The sequence below is a fragment of the Canis lupus genome, chromosome 4, assembly GCF_003254725.2.
Source record: "Canis lupus dingo isolate Sandy chromosome 4, ASM325472v2, whole genome shotgun sequence".
NCBI lineage: Eukaryota > Metazoa > Chordata > Mammalia > Carnivora > Canidae > Canis > Canis lupus.
The window spans coordinates 47,030,602-47,036,528 of NC_064246.1; the positions used below are offsets into that span (position 1 = coordinate 47,030,602).

At 35.3% G+C, this 5,927-nt stretch overlaps 1 pseudogene; it reads left to right on the forward strand.

The window, feature by feature from the left end:
• The first annotated feature begins 2,682 nt into the window (after positions 1–2,682).
• LOC112651673 (60S ribosomal protein L18a-like) lies at positions 2,683–3,323 on the forward strand (annotated as a pseudogene).
• Positions 3,324–5,927: the final 2,604 nt, after the last annotated feature.

A 5,927-nucleotide genomic window follows, 5' to 3' on the forward strand; every position in this document is an offset into this window, starting at 1 on the left:
AGAATGCTAAAAGCTACAGAAGCATAGATAAAAGAGTGGTCCTTGAAATTAAAAAAAAAAAAAAAGAATACTTTGGATAGAGAACTCATTCATTCATTTACTAAAATATTTATTGAACATTTATCATTTTTCCAACATGGTGCTTGTTGTTAGGGATTTAGTTCAATAAAATATAACCCCTGTCTTCACTTTTTAGAGCAGTAGTATAAACCAGAGTAGCTTTTCCCTCAGGGAACATATGGTAAAGTCTGGAGATGCTTTGCTTTCTCACAACTGGGAAGGGGACACTGCTGTCATCTATTAGATAGAGGCCAGAGATAATGGTTAAACATCTTACAATTTAAAAAAAAAGAGCCCCCATAATAAATAATTAAACACTCAAAAATACCAATAGTGTCAAGACAGATAAACCCTTGAGAATCACAGAGAAATAAGCAATCAATTACAATGCAGTATTATTAGTGATGAATGGGCTATGTTTTAAAAGACTAAGGAAAGTAAAGGATAGATTGTAACATGTCAAGGAAAGTAAGCAAGAAAAATCATTTGACTAGGTGAGCTATTATTGCAAATAATGGTGAGATACTGGAAATGAAGATGGCAAGATTAATAAAGAACTGATCCAAGAGGGTATTTGAAAGATAAACTTAATGTACTCAGCAATTATATAATGAAAGTTTGGGAGGAGAAAGAACTGAAGCAGATGAAAGAGTCAATGATTTCCTTAAAATTTGTTTCCTTTTGGTGGTAGGTTAGGTGGTGTTAACATTAACATACATTGGAACAAAGGAGAAAGACACAATTTTGAAAGATATTAATAATAATAAAAATAATACTTACATGTTATATGTCAGAGAGTATGTTTGTCACAGCAAACTATTAAATTTGTTATAACCCTTGATAGGGAGATAAAGCTATTTAAAGTAAATACTGTTACCTCTAATTTTTAAGACAGGTTTATTTATATTAAATAAATTGTTCAAGGTCACATTGCTTATTAGTGTCAACATCCAGAGTCCAACTGAGATTTATCTTCTAAAGCTAGTGTTGTCAACCTCCATGCTCAATTTAATAAGTAAGGAGAGACTATAGACAATTCAGGTGGAGTTTTCAGTTTTGATCTAGTTTGCCTGGGTTCTTCAAAAAGCAAAACCTGGCATAAAAGCCTGTATATTACCCATTTATTAGGGAGGATAATTCCAGAAAATCAGAAGTGAGGAGAAATTTGGGAGAGTCAAGAATGTAGAAAGAGCAAATAATATTTATTTAAGAAGATTTGATCTCTTGATTGTAGGACAGTCTTCTAAGAGACCATTAACTATAGCATTTCAGGATAGTCCATACAGAGGCTGAAAGGGAGAATATTCACTAACTCTCAACAACCTTAAATGTTTTCTACAAAAGCTTTAACTTTCCTGCCCTTCCTAGATTGTTCATGCAAAGATACCAAGTGGGCTCAGGAACAAAAGAGATGTCTTGGGGCAGGAGGCAAGAAAGATTCAGCGTGAACAGAAGATGAGGCACTGATGAGTTGTACCTCACAAAATCATAAGGAAGCTAATGCAAAATAAGAGGCCAAGTCCCTAAGACAAGTACAATTGGGAGCTAAAAGAGTGTAAGAAATAGCTGAGATGTCTGGTCTCTAAATATTATCAGCTTTGTTGCTCTTTTATTTCCCATTCTGGTGTCTTAATTTCTACAAAATGGAGAAAATCATAGTATCTATCCAGGAGTGGTGTGAGAATTAAAAGATTTAATATATATCAATCATGTAAAACAGTAACAACATAAACACCAACTGCATTTATCATTTGTTACTAATATCATCACCATCATTGTTGTTGAGAAGGAGAAAGTCAGCCCTTTTGTATTTAGGAACTGGCTGATGTTAACAGCACTGCCTGGGTGTTGTTAGGAGCTATCCTGGCACTTAAAGCTAAGAATATAATGTTCTCTTGTTGAAGATAATCTCACAGAAAACATGAGGATCCAACAATGTCACTTTGTGATCACTATTAAGTGAGACAAAAAACAAAAGCTCAATTTATCAAATAGGGAGTACAATAGTCAATATTTCAAAGAGTATTTGAGAAAATGGGTAAAATAAAAGACAGATTATGTTGGGTAAATTGATGAGTCGGAGATGGGGAAATCATTTTTAAGGTATGGATGTGAATAGGACAAAGATGGAAATTTAACTTGAGGGAAATGTAAGGTTGTAGGAGAGATTACTTATCATAGGGAGAAGCAAACATTTTTAGTTCATTTTAAGAAAGGGTCTGTGGGAAAGGAGTACTTGCAGATCCTAGAAAGTGAAAGGAAATTTGATGCAGTAAGTTCCTACAGAACATAGAAGAAAGAGATAGCAAGAACATGGTTGGAGAATTAATCCTGAAAAGGAAAAGGTATTCAGTCTTTGAAATTGGAGGAGAAAGGGAGATAGATCCTAGAATTGCTGATGTGAAGGATCTGTGATAGACAGTAATGAGAGGCAGCTAAGGAGTTTTATCACTGTTGATTTGTTTTCTCAGTCAGGAAATAATCCAAGACATCTGTTGAGGGTAAGGGTTAGTAGTTGGGAAACAAAGAAACAATCACAACAAAAAAGGGAACTGAAGCCAAAAGATAGGGGGAAAAAAGGTATCAGACATTATTAAGAATGCAGTTAAGATCTTTCTTTTCATGGGTGGTGGCAAGAGTGGGGAGTATACCCTGAAGGCCTCAGGCACACTGCAAGTACAAAACTATGTGGTGCTGCCTGCCCACCCCCAAATACCATACTCTTACCCTCCATCCAGGCAAATATTTGCACCTAATCATGTTGTGGCCAAGTTTCACTTCTAGTACTTTGTGTCTCAGCTGAAGACGATGGAAGTCTTCAGGGAAGGTTGTCTACTGTGGACAGGTATTTAAGAAATCTACCTTGAGGGTGAAGAACTTTGTCACCTGATTGTACTATGTCTCTGGCAGTGGCACCCACAACATATACTGGGAGGACCAGGCACTGAACCTGGGCCCACTCGATCCAGATCATGATGACAGAGGAGACTGCAGCCAGCAAGTGCCCACCAGCAACCAAGCAGTTCCACAACTCCAAGACCAAGTTCTCACTGCCCTGCCTGGTCCCAAGTTGTCAAAATAAGTCATGCTTCACCACCAAAAGACACAACACCTTCTTTTACACTCAAGGCTTCCTCATGCCTAGGTCTGCCCAAAACAACTCGTTGGGAAAACCAGAAAAGAGAGAGAGAGAGAGAGATCATGCAGTTAAGTCAGATTTTATATTCATAATCCTAATGGACCTCATCAGCAAGGCTTTGTAATGTTTCTCTAGAAACATTCAGCAGCTGAAATGAAGAGAAGACAAATCAAATGCTGTTCTTAATGGCAAGTTCTCTGTAGTGGAAGGTTAGTTGAGAGGAACAAAAAAAATAAGTCTGAAGAATGCAGAGTTGAAATGAGTGATGAATGTGTCCAGGCTAGATAACAGATAAGCAAAGCCAGCTACAAACTCCCTCAATAAATGGGACTCAAAGTTCTAGGTCACTGAAGGTGTAGGATAAGGCAGGCAGGTAGAGATGCAGTGTGGGGAGGAAGAATGCTGGCTAGGGTCAGTAGCAGCATCACTGAGGAAGTTTGAAAGTTGGAGGGATAGAAGGTTTCAGATGAAGAGTTTAAGATTTTGGAAACCAAACAGTTGTAAAGGATAGTGAGATACATACAACAGTCTAGAAGTTTGTCCTTGAAGTTGGGCTGCGTGTGGAGGGAAGTAACTAGAGAAGAGTTCCAAGACCCTAGTGGCCAGAAAAAGTATTTCATGTTAATAGGAGATAAACTGTAAAGATCACTAAATATTAGTTATCCTATTTTCTCAGGGAAAATAAGATTCCTAGTATACTATAAAAAGAAGGAAGAAGAAGAGAACTCCTTTAATGTTTCATATTATAATTCAGAAAATTTACACTATTGTATACTTTCATTAAACTGCAGTGAGAGGGGATCCCTGGGTGGCTCAGCGGTTTAGCGCCTGCCTTCATCCCAGGGCATGATCCTGGAGTCCCAGGATCAAGTCCCACATCAGGCTCCCTGCATGGAGCCTGCTTCTACCTCTGCCTGTGTCTCTGCCTCTCTGTGTCTCTCATGAATAAATAATAAAATCAAATCTTAAAAAAAAAAACTGCAGTGAGAATTTCTTTTATTGAAAGCTCATATGCTACATATATACATTACCTTCTGAAGAATATACCAAATAGATTTGTTTGTGACCACAGAGACCACACACATAGAACAGGCCTCACCTCACACATTTACTACAGCTTCTAGAAAAGAGCTCAACAAATTACTGGTATCTACTGATACAACTTTAAAAGAGATTCAAAAGATTCAAGAAACTACATTGTTAAAAGAATGGTATATAATTCTTGTGCTGCTTTTTATGTATGAAATTCTTAATAGAAAAAGTAACTGGATAAATCTGATAACCCTAGTAAATATTTGGTACATACACTGAAGTTTTATTTAGCCCTGAAAAGAAGTTCAGTATTCTCATTGCTAGTGAAATTTTAAAGAATGATTCATGAATGAATTGTTCTTCCATAATGTCTTGCTATTAGAGGTGATTTAGTAGGGCAAAAAGTAAAACAAATCCATATAAATATGGATTACTTGATATAAATAAGAATGTACTGTCCATCTACATTATGAGACATTCAATCATATTTCTACAGAGAAAAGTTACCTGATTACATCCGTGAAAAATGCATATGTGTTAATTCTTAACTTCTTAACTTTATTTAGTTACACATTATTTTAAAGTTTGACTTTTTCCTGCTGCTGATCATACACACTAGGAGGAATAGTCAGAACCAGTAAAATAAGATGGCAGAGAAATGCCATAAAAATATTTAAATAGGATATATTGGAAACAATTTGTGTTTTTTGGGCAGTCTTACTGTAGTATGTAAAATATTCTTTTACAAAGTAGGTGATTTTGAGTGGTGTTTACAACTACAAGGAAAAGTCAACATTTCTTAATTTAACTTTTCTCGAATCCTCAGGCAATATTATAACTGACTCATTTAACTCATCTGAATTAATTTTTAATAAGCTATCAAAGGATGGACCAATTTTCTTTAGTTTCTCCTGGGAATTGGATATAATTAAATGAAGGTACAATGCTAACTCCTAAGGATATTTTTTGGTTAATTTTTGAGACTTCTTACTTCTGATACATCTATACAGATACTTAGATCTGTATACCATTCTGACATTCTGACTCCAACTCCACCATGGATGATACTCCTATACAGATACTTGGACCTATATTACTCTGACCCCAACTCCACTATGGATGATTAAAAGTTTTGCTTACTTCCTTCAATATCAAATATGAATAACTCTTAATTCACTCATGATTTACCTGCAAAGTCAAGAACCTTGTCAGTTACTACCTAGCGTTATACTCCGTTTTATTCACAATCAATTAATTTATTGATTTCATCATGTGTAAGTGATGAGGCTGGGTTTTATGTTCTTAGCAATTAACTTTTATTTTGGTTTTGGTGTTTATTAGATTTCAATCCTGAAATCCTTTGTCATGTCTCCCAACTTCCACATATCTTTTGGGATAATCAAAAATTATGAATATGTCATGTTTGAGAATCTAGAATTCTGCATGCAATATAACAGCCACTAATCATGCACAGCTATGGAGCCTTTGAAATGTGTCACTAGTCTGAACTGAGATGTGCTATAAGTTTAAAATACAAAGCAGATACTGATGTATTGTATAAAAAAGGTAAAATACCTCATTCATTTTTATATTGGTTAGATGTTGAAATGGTAATATTTTTATGTATTTGCTAAAACTATTGAAATAATTTTACCAATAGTATGTATAGTATAGTAGTATGGCTATAAAATTTTAA